Consider the following 22,424-nt stretch of genomic DNA (forward strand, 5'->3'; position numbering starts at 1 on the left):
AAAAAAAAAAAAAAAAAAAAAGAAAAAAGAAATAGATATAGAATGCATTAATTCATTCTTTGAAGGAATCCACTTGATCTAGACCATACAAGAAAAGTAAAATGTTACAGTGTAAGATCCAGTTCCAAAACAGTATGAATAAAAGGGAGAATTTCAGCATTATAGTCAAAATCTCTGAATCTTAACATTCCTCCTCAGATGACACATAACCCTGGCAAGACCCCAAAGTACACACCTTAGTTGCTTATAATGGGTGTTCATCAGACATATATTGAGTTGAGTTCTGGTCAAAACTAGCTCTATTTTGGCAAGCCTGAAGGTAGTCCCAGCAAAACTCAGTCTACATCTGTATTTATGTTCCTCCTGACAGGTCCTAATCTTGGTAGAATTTCTTACAGCAAATAAGGAAACATAGACTGGACCATTTTCTCAAAACAGTAACTTTTTTTTTTTTTTTTTTTTTTTTTTTTTTTTAAGGGAAGGAAAGGAAAGAAATAAAGGGAAGGAAAAGGACGGCTTGGATGGAAGTGCCATAAGAGGAAACATTTTGGATGTAATAGCATCCAATGGAAGGGTTAAATATCTTTCCATTCTACTTTAGGTAATTCAGAAATTCATTCTCTACTTGTTCTTTCAAGTCAAAGCATTATAAATACCCTTCGGAGAAGAAATAAAATAATTCTTTTTAACTTTAGCCTATAAAACTTAGAACAATTGTTGTGTCACAACAATTTTAGCAGGATCTCTTTTCCATACTTTTCTTCCCATTTTAGCTTCCTCAGAACCATTACCCTAGAAGGGTCAGAAAGACACTTGCTTTCTGAGGAAAAAGCAAAAAGAAGTATATAATGGGAAACAAAAGTTTTTCCATTCCCCCAAAATTCGTTCTCTGGTGTACCTTGGGGTCAAATTTTAATGACTGCCCAGTACAATAGTATTTAAGAATTTCATGTGTCCGTATTTAAGGAACTAGAACAGGAAGTAATTTAAAGGCAGATAAATACCAAAGTAAATACGAAAACAGCAAAAATTTATATTGAAGCTTAAATATACTGTACCATCACTTTGTGAATTTGTTCTCCTTAAGTCAAAGTGTGTGTGTTGGAACAAGAAGTCTCAGTTATCTCCTGTAGAATACCAAGAAAAAGAGTATATTCAGCCACTCTGTTAAGTGTTTTTCATATTTTCCTTTTTTTGTCATTACTTCATCCCTTTTTTCTAATTCACCCACAGTAGTGATTCTGACATCATTTTATCTGCTATAGAAAGACTATAATACAGAAAAGGATTATGACTCAAACAAGGGAAGAGCAAGGGCCAAGGAAACCCCTTATCTAACTTTCCTGTTATTGTGCAAATGTCCTTGAGCAAACTCTTGAAATCTTTCTTTAGAATACGGTTGTGTTATAGTATTCAATGGTATTTTTTCACCTAAAAGATTTTGATCATATGTCAGCAGAGCTATTTGAAAATATTTAGTGACAATGTAAAGATGTCTATCTAATTTTACTTTTATTGACTTTTAAAGATATTAAATTCATACAGGATTTTAAAAAAGTCTGTGATATGATGTTGAAAATGTTAACTTTGCTCTCTTACTTGGTGAAAGTTAATGAATATGTTGTAATAAATTTCTTATAGTTATTTCCTCAACAACAAGACAATGTGTTCTTCCTGATGATGTAGTAATATATTACATACCATACATAATATTATATATTACTGAATAACTATTGATATAATATACTATGATATATTATGATACTATATATATGATTCATCATCAGGAAAAATACGAGTGCTATACTTGAAAAAATATACTCTGATGAACAACTCTATGAACAATGACTACTGCAGAAGCAAGTATGTTGACAGCAGTTTCTTTAAAAAAGATGTGCAGAAACCTTAATTAAATAGTTTTTGATTCTGTAAGTATTGACTAAATGTTATATACATACCAAGAGTATATATATATATGTTTAAATTGTAATGTTATGACTTGTAAATGAACATTCCCTTAAAATTCACAGTGGTATTTGGGACTTGAAATAAGAGTATAATGACTAATGATTGCCAACATATTGTTCATCTGCTTATTGGAAATCGGTGATTAAACAGATTACCTTGAACAAGAGATATAAAAATGAGCACATGGTTTAATAATTGTTTTCTCTCTGTCAGTTACAATGATTCATTTTACCTTGAAAATATAACTTGATATGTTATGACTTTCTACAGAAAGAAAATATGACTTTCTACAGTCATAGCCTAATTGTGACTGGATTAAAAATAATAACAATAGCTGAAAATAACTAAAAAAAAAATCACTAAAAACTTACTTTTTTTAAACTAATGGAGGCATATATAAGAATCTTTTTCAACTATTTGATTTTTTCCCCACTCAAATACAGACTCTAGCAGCTCCCATTATTTTTATATTTTTTATTATCCAGAAATTTACCATTCATTAGTGTAAGGAACAAATGCCACTGGCAAGTCTACATTTCCAGAGGAATCATTATTACTCTGTTTGGACCAGAAAATTCACTTATTGTTTACCTCTCTGCATGTTCTGAAAAAAAAAAGATATGCTGAGCTGTGCAAGAAAAACAACATTTAAGTTAATACAAGGAATGTGAAAGATTAATAACACAGTTTACCCTCCAAGCACAGAACAGATATTAACAATATAAAAAGCTAAACAATAGCCTTGTCTGTACACAGGTAAATGATTAGTCCTCTGATCTTGCTAATACCGGTTACTTTAGCCCTCTCAGATGCATTCCAAAATGTTCTTTTATTCATTTTTTTTTATTCACTAAGCTATTATTATTATCATTATGAGTCTATCAATTACCATAGCAGGATACACAAAGTTAAGATTTTCTTATCATTTACTCTTTTTTGAATCAACAGCAATGTACTAAAGAATTAATCAAGAAGAAATTCAGGTGACGAGGGACTAAATAAGAACTTTAATTTATTTATGTATTTATCCATTTATTTGGGAGATGGAATGAAGTTCTAACAACTTTGACTACATGCTTTATATATGACCACATCATATAAGTTATTCTGATAAGAAGGTCTCAACACTTTGTATTGCTCTGTGCATGACATGCATACATTGATATCAACCCAACAAAGGCCTATGGAGGTTGAATGAGTGCTCGGTCTACGTTCTCTTCAGCATCGAGGACTAAATTAACTCTGCTGTCTTTAACATGGTTTGAATAACTGAAGAACAGTCAGAATAAAAGCAATGTTTCTGACAGCCCTAAACAATATCTGCTTAAGCCAAAGCATTGACAAATGCCATGTTGGAAAACAAGCTTCATAAATCTGTAGACTTTGAGAATATCCTGAGGAGCTGCACATCAGCTCTCCTTTACTTGTAAACACATAATAGAATGAACCATGAGATATATGGCGTCAGGAAGAATGGATGGACCAGTCCTAAATGAAATTAAATACTCTTCTCTCAAGAATTATACAAAAGCTTGAAAGAGGAGTCAGGAAAGTCAGAGCGAGTCACCTGGTATTTCAGGCGGCTCTCTAAACCATATAGGGGATTTCAGAAACCAAAGGCATATTGAAGTCCAAGACTTATAAGAATCAAGTCTAACCTGCTACCTCATTTGTTGAGCTATGTGAGATGGCACAAGCAACCAAGAGTTCGACACAAACTGTTTTGTTAGAGAATCTCTAATTCTAGTCCAATTCAGAAAGCAGAATATTTACGCAAAGGAAGATTTAGCCTTTCTACCATACTATGCCTGGGAATGTTCCATGCTGGAAATCTTCACCTCTGATAAAGACAAAGCTGCAATTATCTTGCATTCTTGTAAGATTTTAGCATAAACTTCTTTGAGGTTAGAGACAGGTGAAATCATTCCCAGTCAAGGTTATATGTTTTGTCTTTTTGCTTAAGATGGCATCTTATGCTGAAACTATAAGCTCATTAAAGAAAACATTCTCAAGTTTCAAGTATTTTTAGATGGCTAAAGACATATATTATGTATATAATATATATGTATATTTTATATATATGTGTATATATATGAAAAAAATACGCCATATAGCAAGTCTTCCTTAAATCCTTAGAAAGTCTGAAGCAATAGTTCAGCACACAATGACAGTTTGCATACATTGTTTTCCCCAAGCTAAGTGTCCTGTCCCCTAATGTTCCCTAATGAGCCTATTCTACTTCCATTTGCAGCAGCACCTCCGATGTCTTGGTAATCAGCATGGGAAAAATAGCTTGTTGTACTACTACCTTTTCCCAGTCTGCTACCTGTTAATGGCTGTCTAATTACAATGCAACTATCACTGTATGCATTATGTGCTGGGTATACTTTGTTCAAATTCCATAAGATCATTTTATATATATATTAATACATATATATTATATATAACATATATATTTGTGCACAATCTGAAGCAATGTTTTCATATGACCTAACAAATTTACCATTTGTGCCTAAATTGTAACCAAAATTCAGTCAAGCAAACTCAAGAAATCAAATTCCACAGAAAGAGAAAGCTTTCAAAGTGTCCAAGAAGCATAACAGAGTAGTCTTACTCAAAGTTTTCAGTTCTATGAAGTTTTCTTTAAATGAGGCCATCTTGATACCCCAAGTATGGGGGGCATGGAGGATGGGAGACCATGTAAAGCTTCATTTTCCGTCCCTCTCAGTATACACCTTGCTTTGTTATGCTTCATATTACATAGTGTTGGCAGTGAAGTTAAGACAAACTCTAAAAAGGAGTATATTTTCAGGCCATTCTGAAAAAAAAAAAAAAAAAAGCCACAAAATTAAACCTTAGCTGTAGAAATGGTCTTGAAAGAGAGAAATATATATTACCTTTGAATGATTCAGTAGGTTGGAGAAGGATGAATTTGGGAGAAAGTAAGGCTGTTGTAACCCATAAGCCATACTGGCACAGTTCTGTTGCTTTCTGTAGCTTATATTTTCTTTCTTTCCTTTTTTTTAATAGTAGATTGTCAATTCTCGACTTTAGCAAATATGTTCTGACTTCCTCCTTCCCCTTCTGATACTTTCAGCTGTAAAAAAGAAAAAAAAAAAAAAGGTTTCTTCTCACAGAGCTTATTTAGGTTACTTAATGACAAGACTTCTAGTAACACTCTCCTCATGTTCATGTAGTGTGAACTGCAGGAAGATTGTCACCCATGTACATAAGTGACAGATGTGCATCACTGGGAGCCCAACAGTCTATCAGAAAATGTACTCTTGTGTGACAACCAGTTTCCAGTTATATTCCCAGAAGTAACTTTTGCTCTATATTATTCTAACCAGATCCAAAGGCTTACATTGAACAAAGAAAATCCCTCAGTTATCAAGAAACTTGACATACCAAGAACAAACACTCATAGAGAGATTACTTTTTCTCTGTCAGTCACAAACTGGTTCGATGTCTCTGTAAAACTGCCTCTGGCTATTACATTTTTATTACCTTCTCCCAAGGCTTTTTGTGACATGACGATGTAACCACAGTAAATGGATACTAGCTTTTGCCATATCATTTAAAAACAATAAACCAAATTCTTGCATTTGAAACTCTCACAGATTATCATCACAGTCAGGAATTGAGGGAATTTTTCCCTCATAAAGAGTTGCCAGGTTGAAAGAAAGGCATATAAAATTAATAAAATGAATGCTATTAAGGCCATGCAACTAAAAACAAAGATAAGTGTCTTTTAATTATTTTTTAAAATTTACTTGAGAATATTTCTGATCAAAATTATACACATATTATCAGAAAATAATCCAGCCTTGAATTTGACTGCATTTATGTCACATAAATAGTCAAGAAAAGCATAACAATGGTTAAACCTACACATATGCATATTTAATAACATACTAATTATATTTTTTCATTTTGATTACATTATGAATAGGACTAGTAATTCAGGTGGACAGACACCTCATATTTCAGTGTGATTTAATTACTGATGAATATTAAGTGGATATCCTCTTAATTTAGTGCACTTGTCAGTAAAAATACTCGTCTGTGACATTTAATTTAATTGAGCTGTCAGTAGTAATATGTCAAATTACTGATATATGTGAGGCATCTCCACATTTAGGTACTTTTGCTGATTGGTCCAACATTTTCTGTTAATAAATACATCAGGAAATCTAACTGTAGCATGAGATGAATGTGCCTATACCTTCTGCTAACTCTCCGGGTGCACATTAAGCTTTATTTGAAGTGATCATTTCTCACAACTCAAAACACTTCATTTTTTAAGGAAATACAGAAGTTGATCAAATTTCTACATGAATCAGCAGAACTTATCACATGATTTAAAAAAGAAAAAATATGGTGATATCTTGCTGACTCTGTTGCTCCAGGATCAAGTCATCTCTTACATTCCCTGAAAGCACCTAAAATTTAAAGTTGATATGGAATAAAAGATGCAATTCTTCTGAACTCAGACAGCTGTTCTGATCTTTGAAAGTATTTAAATTGTTTATTGTAATCTAACTGCTAACTCCTAATGAGCCAGTCTTACGTATTTAACTCTTATTTAACTCTTAACTGGATTTACTTCTGAGTAATATTTAACGTGTAAAACATTTTCCATCATATCATTTGTGTGAATGGTTCATTCATGAAAAAAAAAGATAATATAGATTCATTTATTATTATCCTGTATCAAGCAAACAAACAAATGAAAATCTGTCTTCCCTATTAAAATTTACATTAAAATTTACATAAGTGAGGTCTATTTGATACAAACTTTATTTCTGTATCACCTTTCAACAAATAAAAGATGATGAGAATGTCTAAGTAAATTCTAAAACAGCTAAATCTGTTATAAATTTGATTTGACAATCTGAGTTTCTGGAAACAGCACAATTAACCTTTCTACATTAATTAATAGTAGGCAGCATATTTCTTAGGGCTTGGTGTACAGGCTCTTCAGGACTATATTTCAATGTATAAGAAAAGTGAAAGTAGTGACTTGTCACTGGACATGAATGATGTCTTCTTCCACTTTGCTCTGCTCAAAGTTAGCTCCCTAAATGGAATTTCTGAATTGCTTTATTAAAGGCATGCATTTGCAGCTGAAATATATGTTTTTCTATTTAAACATGGCTAAAACTGATAAAAAGAATAAATTGCTTATCAGTGTATTCAAGTTTTGAAATTGTCAAACTGAAAATTTCCTTTATATATTTGTGACTTGTATAGAAAATAGTTTAATTTCTTATGCTATGATGACATATAAAAGCAGCAGGTAATACTGACCTCTAGTACTGTAGCACTTAGTACTTTGTTCATTCAGATTTAAGAGATGTTTCTCTAAGGTAATTCATTGACCAAATGATAATTATATTTACTGCAGTCTATTGAGATAATATTTATGTTTTGGAAAACATTTGGAAAATCATTGGAAAAGAGCCTAATTTAAAAATCTATCAATCTATGTAAAAACCTACCAATGATAAAGATGTTCTTTAGGCTGAGATGTATGTCAGGGATCAGCATACTGTTACCTGCTCCATAAAAATCGTTGGTCCTCAATTAACTTATGTCATAAGCCCTCCCCAGTATTGGATCTTCATGTTCTGGGTCACAGTGAACTTTAGAAATAACCTCTTTAGCTGAAAAGTCTTAGTATTATGCATTAACTTGCATTAATATCTTTGTCTCTCAGTCATAATGATAGATATTAAATTATTTTTTCTAATTCTGAGAATCCTGTACATTAAAACAGGTACAGGTATCTGGCATTAAAATAAAATATCCTACCTATATGACTTAGCTCTTTAGTTGTCTTGGCTTATAAATCAGATAATAAAATAAAATAAAATAAAATAAAATAAAATAAAATAAAATAAAATAAAATAAAATAAAATAAAATAAAATAAAATAAAATAATAAAAAAAAAAGACCCTATCCTTGGAGGAAGGTAGCACTACTCTACAGACTTAACCAGCTTAGACAGTCAGAGACTAGTGCTCTATGATGCTAAAATTGTTCACTTGATTAATTGACCAACTGCCTCTCTCTTATCTAACCTGAACTGTAACCAGAGTCTCTTTTGTAGTCAAGTGCCATAAAGTCCACAAGCACAATCATGTGTAATTTAACATATAATGAGCTGAGAGACAATACTATAATTCTTGCTCTATTTTTATATGACTTAACTATCAATGCAAGGATATTTTCTGACTTTTAAATAAATAAGAGGAAATAGCTTAAGTAGGAAGAAGTCAAAGGGATGCATCATTTATTAATATATCTGCATTTGGATGGCTGACAGTGATAGACAAGCAAAACAATGATGTGATTTGAAATAGTAAGTCAAGCATACTTGTTGAATGAGGAAGCCAAGGTGCAAATTCAATGGTATCATTTCTAAATTAAGGAAACGAAAATTTCTGTAGTAATGTATAAAAGGACATATGGATAACTTTTTGTAATAATAGATTCCTCTATTATTAGTTTTTATTTCATAGTTCCAATTTTTTGCCACATATTTTCTGCTGGTGCTGACTATGCTAGTAGTTATACAGTAGTTTGAATACATCAGAGCTTCCTTTTATGTTCACACTTTCTTTTAAGATAATTACTGAGTGCATGTCTGACGAATTCTACTTGCAAATAGCAGTACTGTAAAAGGCATCAATTTTTAAACAACACCATGCTTGACAAGCACTGTGTGATAATATTTGTACAACTTTTTAATTATTTTGTAGGCATCTGTGGAATTAACCATCAGCTTTGTTTAATAACATTATTGTGATTACTATTAGTAATAGTAAATATTATTGTCTTATAAAAACTCAAACCAAGTATAAAAAAAAATGAAAGTGAGGTTTCTATTGCTTTTCAGCAGCTCTATTACTCTAGGAATCTGGGACTTGTTTCATTTTATTCTTTCTGAAACAAAGCAGTTGTTTCTACCCTCAGGTATCCACCTAGTATCATTCTGTTTATCTTTCTCTCTAGTAGCTTAAGTATCTTTTAGAAGGAAACTTCCATTAGCAAAATTACTTTTGTAGAACCATGTTTGCATTTACCAGGTATAAAACTTCCAGAGCACACATACTCCCAAAACTCTTCCATACTGTATAGCAATGTGTCAGCCCAGATTACTAAAATAAAATGGAAATGCATGTTTCCATGGCCAAATTTTCAGTCTATTATAAAAGCGACATTTACGGAAAGTGCCTCATTTGAAGCTATCCATTCAGATATTTTTGAATGGATTTCAGGATATTTTCAGGATATGTGTATATATTATGGATCCCTTTACCAGCTGGCCGCTAGGTATGTGAGTCCCAAGACCTTCAGCTCCTCTCCAGGTGCTAGTAGATCTCCACAGACACACACACAAATGGGCTCTTTGGTGGTCCTCCAGGCCCCAGGATCTCTCCAAAACTTGGCCTGGATCCCTTGGTCCCTCCAGTAGTCTACTCCTCCAGAAGAACAGACAAACACACAGACACAGACCCTGGCTCACAACCGCTTCCCATGCTCTCTGGCTATTGCAACTTAATATTTTAGTCACCACACACAGATAAACTCTCCCACTCCTGTTTCTGTCACTACAGGACACAGTCCTGTGACCAGTGATCCAACTCCAGTTGTTGCCACCTTGACCTCTATACATAAGCCGAACACAGAATAGTGAGCCCGGGAAAACAAGTAGAAGTAGAGTTTACTGAGATGGCAGGTCAGATGGTGGTGACCAGATGCAGGATGTGGCCACACAGGTGTTCACATGTACCTAGCCTATTTTTATGCCCTTATTTCTCTGCTTTTCCACACTTGTTCTACCACAAAATCATCTTCATTTTTCCTTTTCCCTGACTTTAGGTCCTCCTCTGAACTTCCTGAGATAAGTCTTGTACAATCACCAAATGTTCCTCCTACCCTCCCATAAGTCTCATAACCCCCTAGGCAGTAATGACAGACTCGGTTGAAAAGTGCTCTAGAGAGTTTAATCCTCCTTGCTGACTAGCTGCTGATGGTTCTCCTTGATAACATTGGGAGGAACTGGGTCATGGTATTCATTTAAGTTCACTCACCTGCCAGTTTGTCTCTATGATCTTTTGTGAGTGGTGAACTGAACTTCTTATCACACAGACTAACAGACTTCTTGCTGATTTTCTGCTTATAAAACAAATATTTAATACTCCTAGTTGGAAAAGAATATAACCTCGCCACGTTTTAAGCAAAAAAAAAATTTTGTAGTAGTATAGTATATGGCAGTACTGTATAGTATACAGTATATACTTTAAAAGTATAAGTACTTTCACAATTGTTGAATATATTAGCTTAATATACATCCTGAGACAAGGTATAAGAAAAATGCCTTTCCAGGTTAGACATCCATTCTAAATTCATTCTTTCCTTAAGCCAACACATAAGAACAATACACATTTATAATTTGTTATTCTTTCTCCTCCATGCTAATAAACTCATTGGCTCAAAGGTATACATTAAATTTGGAACATATTCTCTCTCCTTATCCTTCCTCTGATAACCATTTATGAAGGATGAATGAATTAGTTTTTCCAGAGTGTATTTGATTATAGTTTTGAGACACAGGGTAGTCTGGATTCCCCTTATTCTTCCCTGGGTACTGGGTATTTAGCTTTAGTGAAGCTGTTTCCTGAATCAAGCACTCATCGTGTAATCTTTATAGTCTTAAAAAAACCCCCCTTATCTTCTTGGATACTAATACAATTTCACTAGCTGGGGCAGACAGAGAAGTATAAATCTTTTCAAAATCAAATGCTCAATAAAATTGTGAGATTTGGAAACTATGTTCTTACTCAAAAATCAAAATATTCCTTGTGTGAATTTCTTAAAATAAAACTTTCTAAACTAGTTTCAGTGAAGAAAGTGATTTCATTTTATACAGTTGTATTATACCATCCAGATATTCCAAAGTATTAAACTGCACCATGTTGTCAAAGAAATCTAGCTATATTTAAGGTGTTCAGCGGAAAATATATCCGAATCTCAACTCAAGAAACTATAATGATGACACACCTAAAAGGTGACTCTTCATTCAGCCATATCCACTGGGAATTTTTCTGATGGAGGAAAGGAAGACTTTTATGACAGCAAAATAATGGAAAAGATGAACTCTGACAAGTTGTCTAATGTGATTCCTGTAGGCAATAGCTCGAATTAAATTAAATTTCTCCCATAGCATTCTTATTGGATTCACAGATAATGTCAAGGTGTTATACAGGTGTATTAAGCCTCAAATCCAAAAGAAGTGTTACTTGGTCAATTCATCTTACTCTCAAAGTATCTGTGTTTGTAACTTCTGCAAAGCTGAAGCTACGGAAAAGCGCCCAGCACATTCAAGAAGAAGTCTTAACCAAAGGAAGTCATATCAGACAGAAGTCCAATGACCTCTTTGGGAAAGGGCACTAATTCTTCTTACTTTTTTTATATCAAGAACTTCACTCATACTTTTTTTCACTGAATTCTGATTCCTCAGTAGTATTTCAAAATTAGAACACTTATTTTAAAGCCTGATTTTAAGAGTAAGGATGTTAATTTAAAATATGAACACAAACAGTACAATCTTAACTCTTTCCTGGCACGCACAGCAGAAGAATGAGAAATAACTTTCAGATATTGAAAGAAGGGAATTTCTGACTGAATATATGAAAAAAAAAAAAAATGTCACTAAAAGCATAGTTAGAATGCATTGTCCAGAGAGGCTGGAGAATCTTTTGTCCTTGAAGATTTCAAGAGCTGTATGGTTGACACCCTAAGCCTGTTGAGAATTCAGTACAGACCTTGCTTTGAGCATTTGGATTAAAAACCTCCCCCAGGTCCTCTCCAGCCTTGGTGATTCTATGACTATGAGAAATTAATGTCATTTTTTTGGCTACTTTTCCCTTAAGTCATTTTCCTTCATGAGGAAAAAAGAGGTGTGTTGTTTTTCTTATTTAGTCTTGCCCAGGGAGTATGGGAGGCAGGGCAAAAGTCAAAAAATGGCTTACAGGAAAAAAGCCACATGCCAAGATAGCAGACCCAATATGATTAATAGGTCAAAACTTGCAGGGGCTCTGGCTTCCAAGAAAGAAGAGGCAATGGCAGAGAATAAGATTGTAGAGGGTCTGTTACAACTGGCAGGGGAAATGGCTATGACATTTAAATCCAATTTGACAGAAGCAATTTGAGCTATCGCCAGCAGAGCAACTGGCAGAAGCAACTAAATTTAAATACAAGTTAAATAAAAGGATGTTACTCATTTAAAATGCAGTACATTTTAGAACAGGAGTAGATCTATGACTTATGCATTTTATCTCAGTATGGCCAGTTTTTAAGTGGATGATCTTGGTCAGCACATCAAAATTAAAGCATGTTAGCAAATTCAATTTAAATTGTCAAACCTGAACAATCTGGCCATTTTGTAGAGAATTATTTTTCAGTGTGACCATCTGTGCAATTGAAATGGAGCTTACGAAAAAAAATATTTCAGCAAAGTAAGAAATAAACCTGTTTTCTCAAATTTTATTATCCAGTTAAAAATTATTATAGTAATCTCCATGTACAGTTAAGCAGGCTTTATGAATGAAATTAAATTTCCAAGTCATGGCAATATATATGTTTCATCATTCCTTCTTTTGTGCCACTTCAAAAGACAGAGGAGTTTGTTCCTTTAATATACAGATACTTGTAAGCTAGTAAATAACTCTTTGGTTGAAGTTCAGGAGCAATGTTGGTTACATGGAAGTGATTTTGTATTATTTATTTCCAAAGTCTGTTTCATAAAGCAAACAAATAGAAACATGGTAAACTTTTCAGAGTCATCTAAATTTCTACATTGTACATTATAAAACTATTGCTTTAGAATAATTGATGCTCATGTTTTTCATGTACTTGTATAACTGAACAACACTTTTGCATGCAGCAAAAAATGGACTTATTGAAAGTCTGTGGCTATAAGAACAAAGATTAATGACATACAAAATTCTCTGTCATTCTGAATGCGGTTTGCTAAAAAAAAATTCCCTATTACTCTTCAGCTCTACTTCTACTGAATTTTGGGTGAGTTTAGTGGAAACCTGCTGCTATTAGAAGATACAAAACCACTATTCTTTTTCCCTGAAATGTTTGGATGAAGTATTGAAACTGTCCAGGACCCAGGTAACCAGCAATCCCCAGAAACTTGCCTTGAGAGTGTCTTTAAAATGCTTTAATAATTATATTTATACTTTCACTGTCTTCTTTTTTTCTAATGTGTTTCTTGTTAGTGTATTTATTGCTCAACCCAAACACTTTATTTCCAGCTAAAATTCGGAAATTTTAGCCAATTCTATGCTTCCACTTCCACTTCCGTGGAACTGCATTTCAGATGTTTCTTCATTGGCCATCTGGCATTCCATCTCACTCTGAATAGACTACATTAATATGGAATATCTCCAGTTCTGGAATCACAACTTTCATATAAGATGCAATTTGCACATTTTCAGAGTAGTATAAGCATGGAAATATTATACTCTTTTATTTGATGGAAATCTTGATATCACCTATTTCTTTCACAAACCAAGTAAGTGCCATTGTAGATATTATCTCACCAAGTCTGCTGATAGAATTATTCAAAATGTTTCAAAAGTAAGGAAATACACATGCAAAAGAACTCCAGTTCCATAAATTGATTTGAAAGAGTTGATAATGCTCTTCTCCAGGGACTTGTTGATAACTTCTTGCTTTTTAGCCCAAAGCTGGTTATGAACTAGCAAACCAGTTTACCAACCAGCTCATAGGTCTTTCTTGCTTTGAGATCCTCCCATACTATTTTGAATCCAAGAAGAAGTACAATTAATTAAGAGACTGCAAGACAATGTCATCCTTAAAGCCAATGAAGGGATCCCTGTGATGATATCTCTCTTTTACACTTTTGTATCTTGATAATCATTTCATGTTTAAATTCACATTCAACAAACTTGCAGATAAGACAAAAGCTGGTGCAAACAAAGACAAACAAAACTGAAACTGCCCCTCTTTTTTTTTTTTTTTCCTTTTGTATAGTAACATATAAATATGTTTGTTCCTTCTAACTATTCACTTTGTTGGAAAGCATTTCAGGAATCAACAGCAAAAGTCAGTTTCATACACAGTTCTTTGTAGTTTTTTAAATTCTGTTCTCTATACTAGTTCTTACATAGGCTTTAAGCATAGATTTGGGGACATTTTTCAAAAACTAATGTGGTGGGAATTAGCACTGGGGCTTTGAGATGTTGGGACTTTGACCAAATTCCCTCAGGCATACAAAAATATCATGAATATGGTGCCAGTCAGTGCAAGAAAAAATCCCTATTGTTCAGTTGTTCTGAATAACATCAGTTATTTCTAAATCATTTACATTTGGAAAGGTGGGATTGAAAAGAATGACTTGAGTACTTGCAAGTCCCAGAGCCCTAACTTTTTGGATTGATAACATAAATAATAGAAACTTGAATCTGACAGAATGGGAATAATTTAACTTGTGCTTGGCCCTGAAGAAAGGTATAACAGTGTAATTATCTTCTAAATGCTATAGTATAAATAATATCACTTCACTAATAGGGATATAAGATTTATGGCTTCCTAAATAGCTATAGAAAACGGATGGTCTGTGACAGGAATGGTTTAGAAAGTGGAGAAAAATGAAGTGATTCCTCTTTTCCTTTTCCCATCCTATAGCAAAAAACTTAGAATAGGATATAAATATTTATTTGCCCTGTTCAGACATTTTCTGTTTTCTTTTTCAGTTGCTGCTAAAATATCAGGAGAAATAGAACTGTGCATGATTTTTATTATTATTATTGCTTTTAAGCTGCTCTAAGGCTGTTTTGTGTCAATTCTTTACTTTTTTTTTTTTTTTTTCTGGGGAATTTGAGTCATGTATGATAAAGCTTGAGTTGAATGACTGCAACATTTTCTCATCATGCACATTCTAGGATACAGTGGTACTTATGTTGCATTTCATTCAGTTAATAACATTTAAAGGGTAACAGAAGAGATTTATGTGATTCAAAAGTAGATATTTTGGTCCCACAGTTCTATATATGAAGGTTCTCACACACACACAAAACAATAAAACTTAAAGCTGAGCAATGATCTTTTCAATTTTCTTTTCAACAGGCAGAAGTAGTAGTAAATAGCACCAGCAGCAACAGTGACTGGGCTCTATGATGAGCTGTATTCTGGTTTGAAGTGATCTGCGTACCCCAATTTTGAAATATTTAGAAGCCAAAGATGCAACTCCAAAAAGCATTTGAAGGTCTTTTTTTCACTGACAGCAAGATTTTATGGCCATAAAACAGAGTAAACAGCACGGTCATTTTGGATGAAGAAGTCAAGGGAAGCAGATGCGACCTTAATGAAGGCTTTTAGTAGAAACTCAGACATGCTGCGTTCATGTCGACAAATTGGCTCAGTCTAAACCCAGATTTAATCAAAAACAGTAATTGTTCTACATAGTCTTAATTAAATGTTGCAATGTTCTATTAAACTCCAGATAACAGCGTAATTATGTGAATGGACAAAAATAGGTATTACAAACTCCAGGCAAGTTGTCCAACAGACTGATTCAATTCATTACCTGCTAGTAAAGGAAGAACATTGGCAAAACTTATGCCATAACAAGGAAAATTAAAATTTAAGCCTACTGTGAAGTAAAAAATGACATGTTTTTATAGCTGCAACACAATCTGTTCTGGGTTCGCATTTCACAACAGGTATTTCCAATCATAGTGAATTTCCTTTATGGTGAAATAGCTGTGAGTACATCACAGATGAGGGGGAAACACCTTCTTGAGGAAATGATAAATAATCTTACTGTATGGAGATAGATACAGTAACAAAGTTGTCTTCCAAGCCTCTAGAAATGTTTTAAAACAAAATATAAGAAAATAATTTTATAGCAAAGGCCCATAATGAGTTTTAAAGAGCTTAATCAGTGATTCACTACCAGAAGGCCTAGTCTTACTGGTGAGTCATCAGTACATTATAAAATTAGGCTCTGAGCTTCACCTTTAATTTGTAAGAGAAACATATAGTTCTGTAGGAGTAGAAAAAACATCAAAAGCTGCAATGTTGAGTAAGGCCAACTAATCTGATAGTCAGGGCAAATGAGGTCTGGAACACTGTCATTTTTTTTTCAAATGAGGTTCACCTTTAAAAAGGATGAGATGGACTGCTCTAGGGGCTTACAATTAATTTAGCATTTTAAATAACCAGAAAGGAATACAGACTGATCTGATTATTTGACTTCATACTCATATTATCATCTTAATAATTGCCAAATAATTTAAAATAGATATCTAGTGCTTATTCTAGTCAAAAAAATAAAAAAAAATCATTAAACACTATTAAAGCTTCACTTGTGGGGTTATTCACAGATTCCAAAGCTCTTTCATGTATCATTAAAACAAATACCCAAATCTAGAAAGACATGATCCATATATATTCTCATTTATATATAGTAATATGAGATATTACATATATACATTATATATTACAGTACATTACATATTACAATACACATTACAATACATATGTTACATTAGATATTACTCTATATAAAGGAGAAATGCTGGCTGATGAAAATAAGGTTCTTTTCAAATAAATTTCATAAAAAAAGAGAGGACTTTCATCCCTTACTGGTCTCCAACAGAGACAAGTTTTAGGCGAAAGAGTTCCCCAAAAGATGGGGCAAGATTCCTAAGAATTGTTTCACGGATGCTTGTGATGATAGTCCTTCACACACACTTAACAACTTCTCTTCCCACACAAACGTCAACAAATCATATAGTCAAAAGAGACTGTGTCGAGGAATTGTCAGCTCATAGCCTCAATTTAGGTAGCCTGAAAATAATGCTATGATTCACTTTCATTCTTTCCTGTTTTCACTTTCATTCTCTCCTGTCGCACACTAGGGCATAGCCAGCCTGCTGAGCATGGATTCCTAGTTTGGGATCAAGGCGTAGACACAAGCCCTAGCATCACACACTGCATAAAAATGCCATAAAACACTTGTTTTGTTCCTAAGAAAAGCAGACTTACAGGGTCCTAGATTTCTGCTTTTACCCAACGCAGATTCAGTAGTATAATGATCCAATTGTACTGTCAGTTATCTTTATTCAGCTCCTGAATTCCTGGGGACCATGATAATATTAATTTCACAGTATAGAGCACTCTGGCAATCGTCTTATATGTCTGCTCTTCACCTGTAATTTTTTACTTAGCTATGAAGCAATGTTGTTCTAATCAAGTTAGTAAAATGTCAAAATGTCTACTTTTCTTTGTATTCTTTCTAAATCTGGTGTTAGAGTAATTCCATTTGATAGAGAATTGATTTTTTTTTAATTAAAGTATTAGAATCTGCAGTCTAGAGTGAGAAAAAATCTATGTCTTTCCTTTAACTGACATCTGCAAAACTGCAGTCTTTCATATTCTGCAGCTTTCTCAGTTCAGACCTTCACTCATTTAAAACTAGTGAAATGCCTTTCTGACATATATAGGTTTGAAATGTCAAATTTGTCATGGAATAACATTTTCTGGATGAGGTGCAATGGTATGGCATGCCCTTGTTTCGAATTCAGACATCTCATCCTTCTCAGTGCTTTAGTATTCCCTTGGAAAGAATAGTATGTTTGCATACTAATCATGAAATGCCACATATTTCTGTTTGTGATCATAACTTAGGTGACAACAGCAAATCAGCAATTCAGAAAACTGAGTAAGATTATTTCTCTTTCCACCTTGGCAAAACAACTGGGCAGTTTACTACTGTGTGTATTTTCTGCTCACATCTCTGCTAGTATTTGCACGTAACAACAGGTATAGATTCCTGTCAAAACTAAAATATTTTTTCCTAATTGACAAGCAGACAAACAATACCTATCACCGAATGCATGTAAAAAGATGGGCTAGAATTGAGAGCTTTGGAATTATGGTATTTTATCAAGTAAATTCCCTTTTCTTAAGGATTGACTGAGAAGTAACACATGCCATATTACAGTATTCATGTTTGATAAATAATAACATCTGTTGAGCCCTGAGATCTCTGTTCTGTGTTTTGGACTTGCTGAGCTGTCTGCAATTTCAGACCTTTCCTGTGTGGGTCAACAGATGCAGATAGTTCCTATTTAGTGCCTGCTATAATGTCCAGATTTCTACTTACATTTTCACCATATTAAATCAGTCAGAAAAATCCATATTTATAATAGATTAAGAAAGCTTTGCAAATATAAACACCACAAAAATATTTGATTTCAAGTTGTTTGGTTTAGTATCATGAAAAATACCTTTGCAAATGGTGTTGTCCATCAACTAACATACATCTATTGACTTAAAGATACATTAGAAAAAGAATTAATCTTACAGACATACCTGAAAGCAGCAACAGCTGTTACTTACTGATCTCAGTCTGTTCAAATAACCTTTTACCTGAATTTGTGTTTGTACTCCTGCTTCTGTTGAAACAGTATATAAATACCAATTTTAATCACAGCACAGTAAAGTGTGAGGCCATCTAAAGCAAAACTCACTAAAATTTAACTATATACACTTACAGGATATAACTTAAAAGCTGAATTAAACTTTTGTAGTCAGTTCAATGCATATATATTCTGAAATAAAATAATTAAGATTTAAATAGATATAGCACTCCTTAAGAATTAGGAAAAAAATTATATTTCAATAAAAAGAAAATGTGATATCTCAGGCTTACTTCAGTCACTATCCCAAATGTTCTTATATCATTCTTGTATCCCATTTTACCAAGGAAAAAAAACAGGGTAAAACCTTGAGAGATCATTGTAGATCACTGGTTATTTGAAAAGGTTATAGAAATTTTATAGAGGAGTGAAAATTTTGTTCACTATTTCAGAAGAAATGAAGAATAGTGATTGGCTTGTGTCTCATCTGCCTGTAGTCTCCCATAACTTGTGTATTGGTGAGTGATTTCTGATGGGGCATCCTAAGCTTTTGTTTGACACATGTAGAGTTAGTGTCGTACTTGGTATCAGTTTCAGAACAGATGGGAAGTGATCAGTAATTTTTCAGAAAAAGGAGAAATATAGCTAATGCTTTATAAAGCATGTCCAACTAAAGCTTTTAATTCTAGAATTCATATGTCAACATGTGTTAGCTTTTTAATTTTACCATAGATTGCATGTGAAAGAGATGACAGTCTTAATTATAGAGTTACAGCATTATAAGCTCATTGCTGGTTTTGCCTGCAAAAGTAAAGCCTGCAGCACACGACACTGAAATATTACCAGTGCTCTTGAAATGACAAGCCATTTTCTGTGTATTATTCACTGGAAGTGAGTATCTCTATATATTCTTCCAACACTTTTCTTCCCGAACAGGGAAAAGTTTAGAGACTACCCATTACCCATAAGATACATCCTCATTGCTGTACTTTAAAATCTACCCCTGTGCTCTAATAGAACTTGTATTTTTCATTCTTTTAGAAGTGGTAAATGTTATGATTTGCTGTCAAATACTTTAAAGATGAAGACGATATCCTGTAAGAAATACTTACAAAGCTGCTTCTCTTGTTTCATCCAGAAAGAAAAATGAAAACTGCCATACCACTCAATTTATACACTGGATTTAAAATACATGAAGATAGAATTTTAAAATTCAGATGATGATTGGCATTCTCTAAGCCAAATAACATACTGAATCAGTAACAAGGATGATCAGATGCAATTGTACAAAATGAAAAAATCCACCAAAACTAAAAAGATTTAAACCAGTACAAAAAATTAATAACCAATTGTGAGAAAGGAAATACAAAACACACTGCTACTGCTGAATAGTCCAGAAACAAGTGCTCCACATACGAGAACTATTTCCATATCAGTCAAGTAAACCTCTTCAAAAAATATCCTCACTTGATACAAGTTTAGCCCTGTATATATATGAGTGAACATGTTGCACGAATTCTCCTGAAAGCTGGTCATCTAATATTAACTACCTCATGCCCAAGTAGCATGATAATTCAATCCAATGTGAAAAGGAGAGCTGCAGCTCAGTAGGAAAGAAGAGTTTCTCACAGGCAAAATTTATTTTTCCTAGGACAGCATATCAGGCTATGACTTGCTTCTAAGGGCTTTTCTGGGAGGAGGACACAAAAAAACCCCAGTCATATAAGATGGTTAAATTGTTTTGGTACCTACATATTGAATAGCCTCATAATAGTTCTTTAAATATGATTCCATTCATGTGATTAAGAAACTAACTGTTGGTCTAAATAGAATGCACAGTCCAGTGTCAAGCAAATATGAAAAAAAAAGTTCTCTTTCTCTTTTCATTCCACTTACTTATAAGGTGTTTCATGTGATGTTCTGATGTTCTGCATTTCTAATAACAGCTGATGGTTGCTAAAACAAGATGAGATTTTTTTATAAGAAAGTGCATACATGAAAAGAGAAGAAAAGTATCAGCAGCGATCCTCTTTTTTTTTTTTTAATTTAAGGAAGTTATTTCAGAGTTTGGAGTAAACATTCTACTTCTTTTTCTATTACGTATTGTTCCATGAAGTATTTTCCCAACAAACCTACCATTACCATACAATCATAGAATCCTTAAGGTTAGAAGGAACTTACAGAGTTCATACAATCCAACCCCCCCTGCACATACAGGCTCACATACAGCACATGGCACAGGGCTGCATCCAAGCAGATTTTAAAGATCTCCAAAGAAGGAGACTCTACAAACTCACTGGGCAACCTGTCCCAGTGCTCTATCACTCTGACTGACAAGTGTTTTTTTTTTTTTTTCCCTTAAGTTCCTGTGGAACTTTTGTTGCTTCATTTTGTGGCCGTTTCCTCTAGTTCTATCAGTGGCCACCACTGAAAAGAGGCCAGCCCCAACCTCCTCACTGCCTCCCTTGAGGTATTTACATACACTTATCAGATTCCCCCTCAGTCTTCTCTTCTTCAGACTGAACAGACCCAGCTCTCTCAGCCTTTGCTCATAGGGCAGATGTTCCAGGCTCCTGATCATCCTCGTAGCCCTGTGCTGGACTCTCTCCAGCAGCTCCACATCCCTCTTGTCCTGGGGAGCGCAGCACTGGACACAATACTCCAGATGTGGCCTCATCAGGGCCACAGGAGGAGAATCACCTCTCTCAACTTGCTAGAGATGCTCTTTTTAATGCACCCCAGGATCCCATTGGTCTTCTTGGCCACAAGAGCACACACATGTCATCTACCAGGTCCTTCTCTGCAGAGCTGCTCTCCACAAGGCCACTACCCAGCCTGTACCCTCTGGGGGAGGGGGGGGAAGGGGAAGTATATGGGGGGGCCTGTACCCACCTGAGGGGTCCCCAGGTGGAGGACCTTGTACTTGCGCTTGTTGAACTTCATGAGATTTCTTACCACCCAGTTGTCCAGTCTGTCCAGACATAAGTGCATATATCTTGTATGAATTCACTTTACTATATCCTAAAACAGAAAACAATAATGAATACGCAATCAAGTGTATGCAAGACTTCTCCAGACACCTGTTCCATAAAACAGTGGATATATTATTTACCAGCAGGTTGCTGAAAAAAAAGTTGTCTTTCCTCAATTTTATGATAGGCTCTATGGAGCCAATATTAATTTTCACTCAGTGATGATGTTATTTTGGAATTAATTTGCATCTCACTTGCTTGTAATGCTCAAATGAAGTCTTAGCCTACTCACTTCTAATTTTGTGTAAAAGGCTCAGACCTGCCAATTCCAGTTAAGGGAAATAGCACTCCTTGACATCTCACTTTTTAACATTTTTACTTTCAGAGGGCAAGTGGGATTTAATCAGGTAGAAACTGAGCTTTATATCCTTTGTGAAGTCCATCAGGATCCTCATTTTTTAACACATATTTTATCTTCATTATCCATTTCTAGAGACAAAGAAAATACTATCATCTTAGTTCAATCTTCTGCTGTTAGCATGTTCTATCAAGCTGTAGTACATAACTACCCATTAGGAACTATTGAAATTTTTATTTTAGTCTGGAAGAATGACAGAAAGTCTTAAAGACATGCATATGGTACTTTTTGGTCTCTTCCTTCTCTGAACTCCCCTCTGAAGGGGGAAGAGGACACTGGGTCATCCTCATACGGAAGCTCTGGGAGAGTGGACTAGATGAGTGCACGGTGCGGTGGATCGAGGGCTGGCTGGATAGCAGAGCTCAAAGGGTGGTGATAAATGGGGCCGACTCCAGTTGGAGGCCTGTGGCCAGTGGTGTCCCCCAGGGGGCAGTACTGGGCCCAGTGCTGTTCAATTCCTTCATCAATGACCTGGACGAGGGCATGGAGTGCACCCTGAGCAAGTTTGTGGATGATCCCAAGCTGGGTGGAGTGGCTGAGACTGCACAGGGCTGTGCTGCCATCCGGAGGGACCTGGACAGGCTGGAGAGTTGGGCA

The 22,424-nt window shown here is 34.4% G+C and overlaps 2 long non-coding RNA genes across 2 annotated transcripts in view; both read right to left on the reverse strand.

Annotated features, from left to right (window-relative positions):
- Window positions 1-4,782, reverse strand: part of LOC112952955 — a 4,953-nt gene extending 171 nt beyond the window's left edge. Inside the window, exons 1-3 of the long non-coding RNA XR_003250491.1 lie at window positions 4,583-4,782; window positions 2,462-2,572; window positions 1,059-1,127 (exon numbers count right to left, since the gene is read on the reverse strand). This is a non-coding gene — a long non-coding RNA (uncharacterized LOC112952955). The remainder of the gene's footprint in view (window positions 1-1,058; window positions 1,128-2,461; window positions 2,573-4,582) is intronic.
- Window positions 4,783-4,868: 86 nt separating this feature from the next.
- Window positions 4,869-21,451, reverse strand: LOC112952956. Its single transcript, XR_003250492.1, has 3 exons — window positions 21,330-21,451; window positions 20,334-20,393; window positions 4,869-5,065 (listed from the first exon to the last, which is right to left on the reverse strand). It is a non-coding gene; the product is annotated as an uncharacterized LOC112952956 (long non-coding RNA).
- Window positions 21,452-22,424: the final 973 nt, after the last annotated feature.

Source organism: Nothoprocta perdicaria, unplaced genomic scaffold, assembly GCF_003342845.1.
Source record: "Nothoprocta perdicaria isolate Ctin4 unplaced genomic scaffold, notPer1 scaffold_417, whole genome shotgun sequence".
NCBI classification, from domain to species: Eukaryota; Metazoa; Chordata; class Aves; order Tinamiformes; family Tinamidae; genus Nothoprocta; species Nothoprocta perdicaria.